Consider the following 16,527-nt stretch of genomic DNA (forward strand, 5'->3'; position numbering starts at 1 on the left):
AATGTTTTGCAGCTTTTTGGCACATCAGCTGCTTACTCATTTAAGTCAGCTCCCTCAGTTGCTGAACCTGCCATAGAGAGCCTTGACCAAAATGACGATGACCCACTCTTTCTGTGAGCCAGCACAGCCTGTGTGTGTGTGGAGGGGGTCTGAAAAAAAACAACAATTAACCTGAATTAGGGCCAGACTAGTTACCATCATTTTCTCACATTGTCATTGACAGTTTTTTCTATTGTCTCTTTTTGGTCCATTTAGATTGTTAATGTAGATTGTATACAATTTTTTTTTTTTTATGTTCATGTTTTACTGTGACTTGTTATAGGCTCCTAAGTGGACCATAATGTTAAAAACCAAACCAAACTTAAGAAAACTAAACTAAAAATGTAAAAATAAATATATAAAAATAAATAAAAAAATTAAAAAAAACGAAGTAATTCCGCCAGTGTCTCTTTTGGGTCACTTTTGCCGGTCCCAAGCCCGGATAAAGGAGGAGGGTTGGAATTGTGACATAAAAAAAAAAAAAAGAATTGACAGAAGAAAGTTCATTTGTAGTTCTAAACATATTTAGGGTGTTTTTTACTCACGTTTTGTCTCTCCCACGACGTTATTCCTCTCTCCTACAGCGTCCACACAATTTCCTTACTGAGGAGTTGGCAACACTGATACTGGCTGGCAACGTTCTTATGCCTTACTTGTTAGCTAGCCAACTACGGCTAACTTACAGTCACGTCAAACAGTGTAGCCAGAATAACAGCAAAGTAGACACTTCCCAGGAGTCCAATTTTATTTTAAATATGAGCCATGACTACATGGAACTCTTTTCCACATCAGGTAACTGATGCAAGCAGTAGAATCAGATTTAAAAACAGATACAAATACACCTTATGGAACAGCGGGGACTGTGAAGCAACACAAACATAGGCACCGACACATGCATACACACACGATAACATACGCACTATACACATACGTACACGTGGATTCTGTGTTGTAGATATGTGGTAGTGGAGTAGGGGCCTGAGGGCACACCCTTAGTGTGTTGTGAAATCTGTTCTGAATGTATTGTAATGTTTTTTAAATGTTATAACTTCCTTAATATTGCCGGACCCAAGGCAGCAGCTAATGGGGATCCATAATAAATACAAATATAACCCTAGCTCTCGAAAACCCTTCTCTGTAGGGTTTTTGCTTGCGAAACCTTTTTTTTTTTTTTTTTTACATATGCTGATATGCCCCTTATCTTTTATATCAGCGAGAAATAACATTTTAAAGAAAAATATACACTTACTGTAGCAGTTTTGCACAGATCAATACACTGTGTGTGCCTCCAGTTGAATAAACTACACTTCCTCCCCAGTTATGCTAACACACAGCCATGTGTTTGGAGAACTCTAGATAGCTAATTAGCCCAAGTTGCCCCCTATGCCTTCCATCTGTCTTCCTTAAACAAACACTGTAACATGGAGATATAGCTGTGTAGGAACACTAACCCTAACCCTATTTAGCGTCTATGAATGGGTTAATGTACCCCAGCATTACATATGCATTTACATTTTAGTCATTTAGCAGACGCTCTTATCCAGAGCGACTTACAGTTAGTGAGTGCATACATTTTATTTTTATTTTAAATTTTTCATACTGGCCCCCCGTGGGAATCGAACCCACAACCCTGGCGTTGCAAGTGCCATGCTCTACCAACTGAGCTACACGGGGCCATATGCAGGGAGAATGTCATCAAACATCACCCCCTGGTCCTTGGAGCCTTAGTGCCTTCTTCTTCTGCTCTTTGGGTAGCCAATCACTCGACTTCAAAAGCAGTACCTCTTGTGGCAAAACCGCACATTTTGTAATGCATTGCTAGGCTACTGAACGCTATTAAAGGGGGGATGAACTTCCTGACTTTAAATAAAAAAATTTTTTTAAATCATTGACATTTGGAACTATGGACATTTTTAAATATTGTCCCATGTACATTGTGTAATTTACTGATGGTCCCTAACTAGCCCCATAGGGATATTACAGTGGGGGAAAAAAGTATTTAGTCAGCCACCAATTGTGCAAGTTCTCCCACTTAAAAAGATGAGAGAGGCCTGTAATTTTCATCATAGGTACACGTCAACTATGACAGACAAATTGAGAGAGAAAAAATTCCAGAAAATCACATTGTAGGATTTTTAATGAATTTATTTGCAAATTATGGTGGAAAATAAGTATTTGGTCACCTACAAACAAGCAAGATTTCTGGCTCCCACAGACCTGTAACTTCTTCTTTAAGAGGCTCCTCTGTCCTCCACTCATTACCTGTATTAATGGCACCTGTTTGAACTTGTTATCAGTATAAAATACACCTGTCCACAACCTCAAACAGTGACACTCCAAACTCCACTATGGCCAAGACCAAAGAGCTGTCAAAGGACACCAGAAACAAAATTGTAGACTTGCACCAGGCTGGGAAGACTGAATCTGCAATAGGTAAGCAGCTTGGTTTGAAGAAATCAACTGTGGGAGCAATTATTAGGAAATGGAAGACATACAAGACCACTGATAATCTCCCTCGATCTGGGGCTCCACGCAAGATCTCACCCCGTGGGGTCAAAATGATCACAAGAACGGTGAGCAAAAATCCCAGAACCACACGGGGGGACCTTGTGAATGACCTGCAGAGAGCTGGGACCAAAGTAACAAAGCCTACCATCAGTAACACACTACGCCGCCAGGGACTCAAATCCTGCAGTGCCAGACGTGTCCCCCTGCTTAAGCCAGTACATGTCCAGGCCCGTCTGAAGTTTGCTAGAGTGCATTTGGATGATCCAGAAGAGGATTGGGAGAATGTCATATGGTCAGATGAAACCAAAATATAACTTTTTGGTAAAAACTCAACTCGTCGTGTTTGGAGGACAAAGAATGCTGAGTTGCATCCAAAGAACACCATACCTACTGTGAAGCATGGGGGTGGAAACATCATGCTTTGGGGCTGTTTTTCTGCAAAGGGACCAGGACGACTGATCCATGTAAAGGAAAGAATGAATGGGGCCATGTATCGTGAGATTTTGAGTGAAAACCTCCTTCCATCAGCAAGGGCATTGAAGATGAAACGTGGCTGGGTCTTTCAGCATGACAATGATTCCAAACACACCGCCCGGGCAACGAAGGAGTGGCTTCGTAAGAATCATTTCAAGGTCCTGGAGTGGCCTAGCCAGTCTCCAGATCTCAACCCCATAGAAAATCTTTGGAGGGAGTTGGAAGTCTGTGTTGCCCAGCGACAGCCCCAAAACATCACTGCTCTAGAGGAGATCTGCATGGAGGAATGGGCCAAAATACCAGCAACAGTGTGTGAAAACCTTGTGAAGACTTACAGAAAACGTTTGAGCTGTGTCATTGCCAACAAAGTGTATATAACAAAGTATTGAGAAACTTTTGTTATTGACCAAATACTTATTTTCCACCATAATTTGCAAATAAATTCATTAAAAATCCTACAATGTGATTTTCTGGATTTCTTTTTCTCATTTTGTCTGTCATAGTTGACGTGTACCTATGATGAAAATTACAGGCCTCTCTCATCTTTTTAAGTGGGAGAACTTGCATAATTGGTGGCTGACTAAATACTTTTTTTCCCCACTGTAAATGTCAAACCTAATTGACCATGGGCATTACAATTGGGTCAAGTGCACTTGCGCTGCGAATTGTTGATTACTTGGGAGCTGCCAGCTGTGGTAATGTGACCAGGATTGAAATAAACCCAATTTAAGGAAAACTGTTACAGTACCTTTCATTCTGTAACATAAATGTTTTTCCTATCATTGCACAAATCTCCGTTTTGGAGGAGACTGACTTTATGACCAAAATTATCCTATTTCAGCATTGTAGTCAATTTTGACGCAATAATAAATGTTTCTGACTCATATTGATGCCACATAGGCCATTTTCAAAATGAGAAGTTGCTTTTTTGGGGCAATCACTCATTAAATGCATAGCTGAGTGTTCTCAAATCAAATACAATTTTATTTGTCAAATGCTTTGTAAACAACAGGTGTAGACTAACAGTGAAATGCTTACTTATGGGCCCTTCCTAACAATGCTGAGAAAAATAATAGAAAGACAATAACATAAGGAATAAATTCACAATGATAACTTGGCTATATACACGGGGTACCAGTACCGAGTCGATATGCAGTGGTACGAGGTAATTGAGGTAGATATGTACAGATAGATAAAGTGACTAGGCAACAGGATAGATAATAAGCAGTAGCAGCAGCGTATGTGATGAGTCAAAAGAGTTAGTGCAAAGGGGGGGGGGGGGGTATGTCAATGCAGATAGTCCAGGTAGCTATTTGGTTAACTATTTAGCAGTCCTATGGCTTGGGGTAGAAGCTGTTCAGGGACCTGTTGGTTCCAGACTTGGTGCATCAGAACCGCTTGCCATGCGGTAGCAGAAAGAAAAGGCTATGACTTGGGTGGCAGGAGTCTTTGACAATTTCTAGGGCCTCTGACACCGCCTGGTATTGAGCTGCTGGATGGCAGGGAGCTTGGCCCCAGTGATGTACACACTACCCTCTGTAGTGCCTTGCGGTCGAACGCCAAGCAGTTGTCATACCAAGCGGTGCTGCAGCCAGTCAAGATGCATCAGTAAAACCTTTTGAGGATCCGAGGGCCCATGCAAAATTACTTTCAGCCTCCTGAGGGGGAATAGACGTTGTCGTGCCTTCTTCACGACTGTGTTGGTGTGTGTGGACCATGTTAATTCCTTAGTGACGTGGACACAGAGAAACTTGAAGCTCTCGACCCGCTCCACTACAGCCCTATCTAGTGTGGACACCAGATGTTTTACTGTGTGTTGATCAGTGGCGGTCGGTGCCGTTTAAGATGAGGGAGGCCTTTTTTTAATGTCATTTATATTCCATTCACCCAGTTCAATGTAACATTGATAGGTTTACGCTACTACATGATACTAAATGTTCCATATACTCATTATGAGGTTGCTACAACCTACCCTATGAATTAAAGTTTACAACGTACAGTACCAGTCAAAAAGTTTGGACACACCTACTCATTCAAGGGTTTTTCTTAATTTTTTACTATTTTCTACATTGTAGAATAATAGTGAAGACATCAAAACTATGAAGTAACACATGTGGAATCATGTAGTAACCAAAAAAGTGTGAAACAAATCAAAATATATTTTAGATTTTAGATTCTTCAAAGTAAGCTATAAATACAAAGAGAGTTGCACACTCCATATGTGTAACCTCCCAGTAATTTATTGGGTAAAAACCACCAACATTTCGGCATCACTGTGCCTTCTTCAGGGTATATTTGAGATTCTTCGAAGTAGCCACCCTTTGCCTTGATGACATCTTTGCACATTATTGGCATTCTCTCAACCAGCTTCATGAGGTAGTCACCTGGAATGCATTTCAATTAACAGGTGTGCCTTGTTAAAAGTTAATTTGTGGAATTGCTTTCCTTCTTAATGCGTTAGAGACAATCAGTTGTGTTGTGACAAGGTAGGGGTGGTATACAGAAGATAACCCTATTTGGTAAAAGACCAAGTCCATTTTATGGCATGAACAGCTCAAATAAGCAAAGACAAATGACAGCCCATCATTACTTTAAGACATGAAGGTCAGTCAATCCGGAAAATATCAAGAACTTTGAAAGTTTCTTCAAGTGCAGTTGCAAAAACTATCAAGCGCTATAATGAAACTGGCTCTCATGAGGACCGCCACAGGAAAGGAAGACCCAGAGTTACCTCTGCTGCAGAGGATAAGTTCATTAGAGTTACCAGCCTCAGAAATTGCAGCCCAAATAAATGCTTCACAGAGTTCAAGTAACAGACACATCTCAACATCAACTGTTCAGAGGAGACTGCGTGAATCAGGCCTTCATGGTCGAATTGCTCCAAAGAAACCACTACTAAAGGACACCAATAAGAAGAAGAGACTTGCTTGGGCCAAGAAACACAAGCAATGGACATTAGACCGGTGGAAATCTGTCCTTTGGTCTGATGAGTCCAAATTAGAGATTTTTGGTTCCAACCGCCATGTCTTTGTGAGATGCGGTGTGGGTGAACGGATGATCTCCGCATGTGTAGTTCCCACCATAAAGCATGGAGGAGGAAGTGTGATGGTGTGGGGGTGCTTCTAGTCCGACTTAGGAGGCGTGCACACCACCCACCGCTTCCAAGTATATTACTCGCTAATGTTCAGTCTCTGGATAACAAAGTTGACGAGCTCAGGGCGAAGGTTTCTTTCCAGAGAGACATCAGGGATTGTAGCATACTCTGTTTCACGGAAACATGGCTCTCTCTGTCCGAGTCGGTCCAGCTAGTTGGGTTCTCAGTTCATCGCGCAGACAGGAATAAATATCTCTCCGGGAAGCAGAGGTGTATGTTTTATGATTAACGACTCATGGTGTAATTGTGATTGTGATGAGTGTGCACTGCATCACAGTGCTAGCTGTGCCACTAGAGATCCTGGTTCGTATCCAGGCTCTGTCATAGCTGGCCGTGACCGGGAGACCCATGGGGCGGCGCACAATTGGTCCAGGGTAGGGGAGGGAATGGCCGGCAGGGATGTAGCTCAGTTGGTAGAGCATGGCGTTTTCAACGCCAGGGTTGTGGGTTCGATTCCCACAGAGGGCCAGTATGAAAAAAATAATAATAATGTATGCACTAACTGTAAGTCGCTCTGGATAAGAGCGTCTGCTAAATGACTAAAATGTAAAAGTGATGGAAGGAGTCAGGCGCAGGAGGGTAATCACCGAATACAGTGTTTATTCCTTTGTGGACACACAAATGCGCTCAAATAGCGATCAACGAAACAGGCACAGGGGAAACTCTTACCCCTGGCAAATACACTGTAACGGTAGAATCCAATAATACATAGGCACAGGGGAAAATCTACCCTGGCAACAAAATGTACGAGTAGCTCCACTACTCTCACAAATAACAATCACCCACAAGGACAAGGGGGCAGAGTTATACACTGACTAATGAGGGGATTAGAACCAGGTGTGTGTGATTGACAAGACAAGACAAAGGTGATGATGATTGGGGCGGCAGTGGTTAGTAAGCTGGTGACGACGAACGCCGAAGCCTGCCCGAACAAGGAGGGGAGGCAGCCTCGGCCGAAGTCGTGACAGTGATAACATACAGGAACTCAAGTCCTTTTGTTCACCGGACATAGAATACCTCGCAATCAAATGCCAACCATATTATCTCCCAAGATGATTTTCTTTGGTTAAAGTCACGGCCATGTATATCCCCCCTCAAGCTGATACCATGACGGCCCTCAAAGAACTGGAAACCACATATCCTGAGGCTGCATTTATTGTAGCTGGGGATTTTAACAAAGCAAATTTGAGGAAAAGGCTACCGAAGTTCTATCAACACATCAACTGTAGTACTCGCGGTACTAAAACACTCGACCACTGCAACTCCAACTTCCAGGATGCATACAAGGCCCTCCCCCGCCCTCCTTTCGCCAAATCTGACCACGACTCCATTTTGCTCCTCTCTTTCTATAGGCAGAAACTCAAACAGGAAGTACCCGTGCTAAGGAATATTCAACACTGGTCTTACCAATCGGAATCCACGCTTCAAGATTGTTTTGATCACGCGGACTGGGATATGTTCCAGGTAGCTTCAGAAAATAATATATATATATACTGATACGGTGACTGAGTTTATCAGGAAGTGTATTGGAGATGTTGTACCCACTGTGACTAGTAAAACCTACCCTATCCAGAAACCGTGGATGGATGGCAGCATTCGCGCAAAACTGAAAGCGCGAACCACCGCATTTAACCATGGCAAGGTGACTGGGAATATGGTAGAATACAAACAGCGTAGTTATTCCCTCCACAAGGCAATCAAACAGGCAAAACGTCAGTATAGGGACAAAGTGGAGTCGCAATTCAACGGCTCAGACACGAGGCAGGGTCTACAGACAATCACAGACTACAAAAGGAAAACCAGCCACGTCGCGGACACTGACGTCTTGCTTCCGGACAAGCTAAACCCCTTATTCGCCCACTTTGAGGATAATACAGTGCCACCGATGCGGCCCGCTACCAAGGATTGTGGGCTCTCCTTCTCCGTGGCCGACGTGAGTAAGACATTTAAGGGTGTTAACCCTCTCAAGGCTGCCGGCCCAGATGGCATCCCTAGCCTCGTCCTCAGAGCATGCACTTACGGACATATTCAATCTCTCCCTATCAAAGTCTGCTGTCCCAACATGCTTCAAGATGGCCACCATTATCCTTGTACCCAAGAAAGCAAAGGTAACTGAACTAAATGACTATCGCCCCGTAGCACTCACTTCTGTCATCATGAAGTGCTTTGAGAGATTAGTCAAGGATAATATCACCTCTACCTTACCTGCCACCCTAGACCCACTTCAATTTGCTTACCACCCCAATAGATCCACAGACGATGCAATCGCCATCACACTGCCCTATCCCATCTGGACAAGAGGAATACCTATGTAAGAATGCTGTTCATTGACTATAGCTCAGCATTCAACACCATAGTACCCTCCAAGCTCATCATTAAGCTCGAGGCCCTGGGTCTGAACCCCACCCTGTGCAACTGGGTAGTGGGTTTCCTGACAGGCCGCCCCCAGGTGGTGAAGGTAGGAAACAACACCTCCACTTTGCTGATCCTCAACACTGGGGCCCCACAAGGGTGCATGCTCAGCCCCCTCCTGTACTCCCTGTTCACCCATGACTGCGTGGCCAAGCACGCTTCCAACTCAATCATCAAGTTTGCAGACGACAAAACAGTAGTGGCTTGATTACCAACGATGATGAGACAGCCTACAGGGAGGAGGTAAGGGCTCTGGGAGTGTGGTGCCAGGAAAATAACCTCTCACTCAACGTCAACAAAACAAAGGAGATGATCGTGGACTTCAGGAAACAGCAGAGGGAGCACCCCCCTATCCACATTGACACGACCGCAGTGGAGAAGGTTGAAAGCTTCAAGTTCCTCGGTGTACACATCACTGACAAACTGAAATGGTCCACCCACACAGACAGTGTGGTGAAGAAGGCGCAACTGTGCCTCTTCAACCTCAGGAGGCTGAATAAATTTGGCTTGGCACCTAAAACCCTCACAAACTTTTACAGATGCACAATTGAGAGCATCCTGTCGTGCTGTATCACTACCTGGTACGGCAACTGCATCGCCCGCAACCGCAGGGCTCTCCAGACGGTGATGCGGTCTGCCAAACGCATCACCGGGGGCAAACTACCAGCCCTCCAGGACACCTACAGCACCCGATGTCACAGGAAGGCCAAATAGATCATCAGGGACAACAACCACCCGAGCAACTGCGTGTTCACCCCGCTATCATCCAGAAGGCGAGGTCAGTACAGGTGCATCAAAGCTTGGACCGAGAGACTGAAAAACAGCTTCTATCTCAAGGCCATCAGACTGTTAAATAGCTTTCACTAGCACATTAGAGGCTGCTGCCTATATACACTACTGTTCAAAAGATTGGGGTCACTTAGAAATGTCCTTGTTTTCGAAAGAAAAGCCATTTTTGTGTCCATTAAAATAACATCAAATTGATCAGAAATACAGTGTAGACACTGTTAATGTTGTAAATGGCTATTGTAGCTGGAAACGGCTGATTTTTAATGGAATATCTACATAGCCGTACAGAGGCCCATTATCAGCAACCATAAATCCTGTGTTCCAATGGCACGTTGTGTTTGCTAATCCAAGTTGATCATTTAAAAGGCTAATTGATCATTAGAAAGCCATTTTGCAATTATGTTAGCACAGCTGAAAACTGTTGTGCTGATTAAAGAAGCAATAAAACTGGCCTTCTTGAGACTAGTTGAGTATCTGGAGCATCAGCAATTGTGGGTTCGATTACAGGCTCAAAATAGCCAGAAACAAATAACTTTCTTCTGAAACTCATAAGGCTATTCTTGTTCTGAGAAATGAAGGCTATTCCATGTGAGAAATTGCCAAGAAACTGAAGATCTCGTACAACGCTGTGTACTACTCCCTTCACAGAACAGCGCAAACTGGCTCTAACCAGAATAGAAAGAGAAGTGGGAGGCCCCGGTGCACAACTGAGCAAGAGGACAAGTACATTAGAGTGTCTAGTTTGAGAAACAGACGCCTCACAGGTCCTCAACTGGCAGCTTCATTAAATAGTACCCGCAAAACACCAGTCTCAACGTCAACAGTGAAGAGGCGACTCCGGGATGCTGACCTTCTAGGCAGAGTTGCAAAGAAAAAGCCATATCTCAGACTCTGCAATAAAAAATATAAGATTAAGATGGGCAGTCTGAGATATGGCTTTTTCTTTGCAACTCTGCCTAGAAGATAAACTTGGATTAGCAAACACAACGTGCCATTGGAACACAGGACTGATGGTTGCTGATAAAGGGCCTCTGTACGCCTATGTGGATATTCCATTAGAAATCTGCCATTTCCAGCTACAATAGCCATTTACAACATTAACAATGTCTACACTGTATTTCTGATCAATTTGATGATATTTTAATGGACAAAAAAATTGCTTTTCTTTCGAAACAAGGAAATGTCTAAGTGAACCCAAACTTTTGAATGGTAGTGTACATAGATTAGAAATCACTGGCCACCTTAAGAAATGGAACACTAGTCACTTTAATAATGTTTACATATCTTGCATTACTCATCTCATATGTATATACTGTATTCTATACTATTCTACAGTATCTTAGTCTATGCCGCTCTGACATTGCTCGTCCATATATTTATTTATATATTCTTAATTCCATTGCTTTACTTAGATTTGTGCGTATTGGGTATATGTTGTGAAATTGTTAGATATTACGTGTTAGATATACTGCGATGTCGGAGCTAGAAACACAAGAATTTCGCTACGCCCGCAATAACATCGGCTAAGCATGTGTATGTGACCAATACAATTTGATTTGATTTGATTCTGCAGCGATACGCCATCCCATCTGGTTTGCGCTTAGTGGGACTATCATTTGTTTTTCAACAGGACAATGACCCAACACACCTCCAGGCTGTGTAAGGGCTATTTTACCAAGAAGGAGAGTGGTGGAGTGCAGCATCAGATGACCTTGCCTCCACAATCACCCGACCTCAACCCAATTGAGATGGTTTGGGATGAGTTGGACTGCAGAGTGAAGGAAAAGCAGCCAACAAGTGCTCAGCATATGTGGGAACTCCTTCAACTGTTGGAAAAGCATTCCAGGTGAAGCTGGTTGAGAAAATGCCAAGAGTGTGCAAAGCTGTCATCAAAGCAAAGGGTGGCTTTTCCTAACAATGGCTGGAACGACCTAGCGAACAGACGCGAACTGGCTGAGTCAATTCAGTGGCTAGCTTTGCACTTGGCTAGCTAACAGTAGCTGCTAGGGGTAAGTTATAACCTACATTTGTGTTTTGTTTTTACATACTGGTAGCCAGAGTCGTTCAAGGGAATTCGGGACATGGGTGACTAGTTAACGTTAGCTTGGCTCTCTCTGTGTGTTCGTGCCGTGGGAGGAGGGGTTGCTTCGTTGTCTGAAAGCAATGGCTAGCTAGTATGCTAACTATTCTAGCTAACTAACTGGCTGAATAAGTTGACGACGGACTCGCTCAAGCTGTCGGGACTAACCCACAACGTTAGACACGGACACGAATGATCTGCTTGGCGTGTTGACAAACTGGTGGTTTGTTGTGGCCGAGTATTGGTGCTAAACCGTGTTGTTGGAGTCCGGCATGCTAGTTGGCTGTGGCGTCATATGACTAGGTGCCCTGGACGATTTTCACGGAAGAATACTGTACCAAGTTAGCTAGCTGAATAAACTAAGTTAGTCTATTCCTAGAAAACATTGAACCGCTGTAGTTTACAACAAGTATAGTTTCTGAGGTGGAAGTTGGGAGAGTTTTATATTTGGGTGTTTCAGTGAAACGTAAGTGAGGGAGGCCCCGCTCTCTCCTTTCCCAGATGTTTAGTTCATTTCATTCCGATCTCCTTTGCATTATTGTAGCCATTTTCTGTAGCCTGTCAACTATGCCTGTCTATCCCTGTTCTCTCCTCTCCGCACAGGCTATACAAACGCCTCACACCGCGTGGCTGCTGCCTCTCTAACCTGGTGGTCCCTGCACGCATCACCCACGTGGAGTTCCAGGTCTCAGGCAGCCTCTGGAACTGCCGTTTTGCTGCCAACAAGGCAGAGTTCATCTCAGCCTATGCTACCCTCCAGTCCCTCGACTTCTTGGCGCTGATGGAAACATGGATTACCACTGAAAACACTGCTACTCCTACTGCTCTCTCCTCGTCTGACCATGTGTTCTCGCATACCCCGAGAGCATCTGGTCAGCGGGGTGGTGGCACAGGAATCCTCATCTCTCCCAAGTGGACATTCTCTCTTTTTCCCCTGACCCATCTGTCTATCTCCTCATTTTAATTCCATGCTGTCACAGTCACTAGCCCATTCAAGCTTAACATCCTTGTCATTTATCGCCCTCCAGGTTCTCTTGGAGAGTTCATCAATGAGCTTGACGCCTTGATAAGTTCCTTTCCTGAGGATGGCTCACCCCTCACAGTTCTGGGTGACTTCAACCTCCCTACGTCTAACTTTGACTAATTTCTCTCTGCCTCCTTCTTTCCACTCCTCACCTCTTTTGACCTCACCCTCTCACCGTCCCCCCCTACTCACAAGGCAGGCAATACGCTTGACCTCATCTTTACTAGATGCTGTTCTTCTACTAATCTCACTGCAACTCCCCTCCATGTCTCCGACCACTACTTTGTATCCTTTTCTCTCTCGCTCTCCTCCAACACTACTCACTCTGCCCCTACTCAGATGGTAATGCGCCGTCGCAACCTTCGCTCTCTCTCTCCCGCTACTCTCTCCTCTTCCATCCTATCATCTCTTCCCTCTGCTCAATCCTTCTCCCTCCAATCTCCTGATTCTGCCTCCTCAACCCTCCTCTCCTCCCTTTCTGCATCCTTTGACTCTCTATGTCCCCTATCCTCCCGGCCGGCTCGGTCCTCCCCTCCTGCTCCGTGGCTTGATGACTCATTGCGAGCTCACAGAACAGGGCTCCGGGCAGCCGAGCGGAAATGGAGGAAAACTAGACTCCCTGCGGACCTGGCATCTTTTCACTCCCTCATCTCTACATTTTCTTCATCTGTTTCTGCTGCTAAAGCCACTTTCTTCCACTCTAAATTCCAAGCATCTGCCTCTAACCCTAGGAAGCTCTTTGCCACGTTCTCCTCCCTGCTGAATCCCCCCACCCTCCTCCCTCTCTGTGGATGACATTTACATTTACATTTTACATTTTAGTCATTTAGCAGACGCTCTTATCCAGAGCGACTTACAGTTAGTGAATACATATATATATATTTTTATACTGGCCCCCCGTGGGAATCAAACCCACAACCCTGGCATTGCAAACGCCATGCTCTATCAACTGAGCTACATCCCTGCCGGCCATTCCCTCCCCTACCCTGGACGACGCTGGGCCAATTGTGCGCCGCCCATGAGTCTCCCGGTCACGGCCGGCTGCGACAGAGCCTGGATTCGAACCAGGATCTCTAGTGGCACAGTTGGCACTGCGATGCAGTGCCTTAGACCACTGCGCCACTCAGATGACTTAGTCAACCATTTTGAAAAGAAGGTTGACGACATCCGATCCTCGTTTGTTAAGTCAAATGACACTGCTGGTCCTGCTCACACTGCCCTACCCTATGCTTTGACTTATTTCTCCCCTCTCTCTCCAGATAAAATCTTGCAACTTGTGACGGCCGGCCGCCCAACAACCTGCCCGCTTGACCCTATCCCCTCCTCTCTTCTCCAGACCATCTCCAGTGACCTTCTCCCTTACCTCACCTCGCTCATCAACTCATCCTTGACCGCTGGCTATGTCCCTTCCGTCTTCAAGAGAGCGAGAGTTGCACCCCTTCTCAAAAAACCAACACTCGATCCCTCTGATGTCAACAACTACAGACCAGTATGCCTTCTTCCTTTTCTCTCCAAAACTCTTGAGCGTGCCGTCTTTAGCCAACTCTCTTGCTATCTCTCTCAGAATGACCTTCTTGATCCAAACCAGTCAGGTTTCAAGACTGGTCATTCAACTGAGACTGCTCTTCTCTGTGTCACGGAGGCTCTCCGCACTGCTAAAGCTAACTCTCTCCTCTGCTATTATCCTTCTAGACCTGTCTGCTGCCTTTGATACTGTGAACCATCAGATCCTCCTCTCCACCCTCTCCGAGCTGGGCATCTCCGGCACGGCTCACTCTTGGATTGCGTCCTTCCTGACCGGTCGCTCCTACCAAGTGGCGTGGCGAGAATCTGTCTCCGCACCACGTGCTCTCACCACTGGTGTCCCCCAGGGCTCAGTTCCAGGCCCTCTCCTATTCTCGCTATACACCAAGTCACTTGGCTCTGTCATATCCTCACATGGCCTCTCCTATCATTGCTACGCAGACGACACACAACTAATCTTCTCCTTTCCCCCTTCTGATAACCAGGTGGCGAATCGCATCTCTGCATGTCTGGCAGACATATCAGTGTGGATGACGGATCACCACCTCAAGCTGAACCTCGGCAAGACGGAGCTGCTCTTCCTCCCGGGGAAGGACTGCCCGTTCCATGATCTCGCCATCACGGTTGACAACTCCGTTGTGTCCTCCTCCCAGAGTGCGAAGAGCCTTGGCGTGACCCCTGGACAACACCCTGTCGTTTCTCCGCTAACATCAAGGCGATGACCCGATCCTGTAGGTTCATGCGCTACAACATTCGGAGAGTACGACCCTGCCTTACACAGGAAGCGGCACAGGTCCTAATCCAGGCACTTGTCATCTCCCGTCTGGATTACTGCAACTCGCTGTTGGCTGGGCTCCCTGCCTGTACCATTAAACCCCTACAACTCATCCAGAATGCCGCAGCCCGTCTGGTGTTCAACCTTCCCAAGTTCTCTCACCTCACCCCGCTCCTCCGCACACTCCACTGGCTTCCAGTTGAAGCTTGCATCTGCTACAAGACCATGGTGCTTGCCAACGGAGCTGTGAGGGGAACGGCACCTCCGTACCTTCAGGCTCTGATCAGTCCCTACACCCAAACGAGGGCATTGTGTTCATCCACCTCTGGCCTGCTGGCCCCCCTACCTCTGCGGAAGCACAGTTCCCGCTCAGCCCAGTCAAAACTGTTCGCTGCTCTGGCACCCCAATGGTGGAACAAGCTCCCTCACGATGCCAGGACAGCGGAGTCATTCACCACCTTCCGGAGACACTTGAAACCCCACCTCTTTAAGGAATACCTGGGATAGGATAAAGTAATCCTTCTATCCCCCCTTACCCCCCCAAAAAAAATACAATAAAAAATACATATTTTAAAGTGGTTATCCCACTGGCTATAAGGTGAATGCACCAATTTGTAAGTCGCTCTGGATAAGAGCGTCTGCTAAATGACGTAAATGTAAATGTACGAATCTAAAATATTAAATATATTTTGATTTGTTTAACACTTTTTTGGTTACTACATGATTCCATATGTGTTATTTCATAGTTTTGATGTCTTCACTATTATTTTACAATGTAGAAAATAGTAAAAATAAAGAAAAACCCTTGACTGAGTAGGTGTGTCCAAACTTTTGACCGGTACTGTAGGTGCACACAGGTCGAGAGAAAATGTTAAGATGACAGACAGTGACACATGGACAGACAGTGGGTGTAATCATTAGTCCAGCAGTTACCAACGAGAGTTTCTATTGGACAAATTCAGGTATGTTTATCCCTATTTTGTTCCGTTTGCTTCCGTTTAAGAAGTGTTTTTCAACACAATCGGCAGAATGAATAAACCCCTGATCACACGTAAACACAGTTCACTTTCATAGCAGCCACATTGTATTCCTTCTCGCATCTATGTGCTCTCCTCCTCTCACCTTTTCCCTTTGCTTGTGGACTTCAATGCTCAACACATCAGCTGTATGTGACAATGCGAAAAAAACTTTCCAAGCCAAACCATATCAAAACCGCTACACACAGCCTACATCGTTGTCACCATATTAGCTAAAGTAACGTCATAGTCAACATAGCTAATAGAACTAACGCGTTGGTAAACCTGCAACAATCATGCAGTAACGTTACACTGTACAGTCAGTAAGCAGTTTAGCAGTTACATCGGAGGGCCCTGGTGGCAATAAATTAGTAAAACAAAAAGCTTACCTTGACTTGGAAGAGTTCCAGTGTTGTGTTGGATCGTCATAGCCAGCTAGCTAAGATAGCATCCCTCTGTTTGAGCTGGGTGTTTAAGTAGGCTAAACTAGCTAGCTGCATTTGCTATCTAAGTAAGTTAAAGTGAAAGAAAATGACAAAATATATCTCTCTCTCGCTTCTCCTTCATTTTGGAAGAAATTAATTGGTTCAAATCTGATCAACTATTGTCTTTCTCTCTCTTTGAGTCAACAACTCACCACATTTTATGCACTGTGCAGTGCTAGCTAGCTGTAGCTTATGCTTTCAGTACTAGATTCATTCTCTGATCATTTGATTGGGTGGACAACATGTC

The 16,527-nt window shown here is 45.0% G+C and overlaps 1 non-coding gene across 1 annotated transcript; it reads left to right on the forward strand.

Annotated features, from left to right (window-relative positions):
* Window positions 1-6,563: 6,563 nt before the first annotated feature.
* Window positions 6,564-6,644, forward strand: trnae-uuc. The gene has a single exon. It is a non-coding gene; the product is annotated as a tRNA-Glu (tRNA).
* The last annotated feature ends 9,883 nt before the right edge of the window (window positions 6,645-16,527 follow it).

The sequence above is a fragment of the Coregonus clupeaformis genome, chromosome 13, assembly GCF_020615455.1.
Source record: "Coregonus clupeaformis isolate EN_2021a chromosome 13, ASM2061545v1, whole genome shotgun sequence".
Classification (NCBI taxonomy): domain Eukaryota; kingdom Metazoa; phylum Chordata; class Actinopteri; order Salmoniformes; family Salmonidae; genus Coregonus; species Coregonus clupeaformis.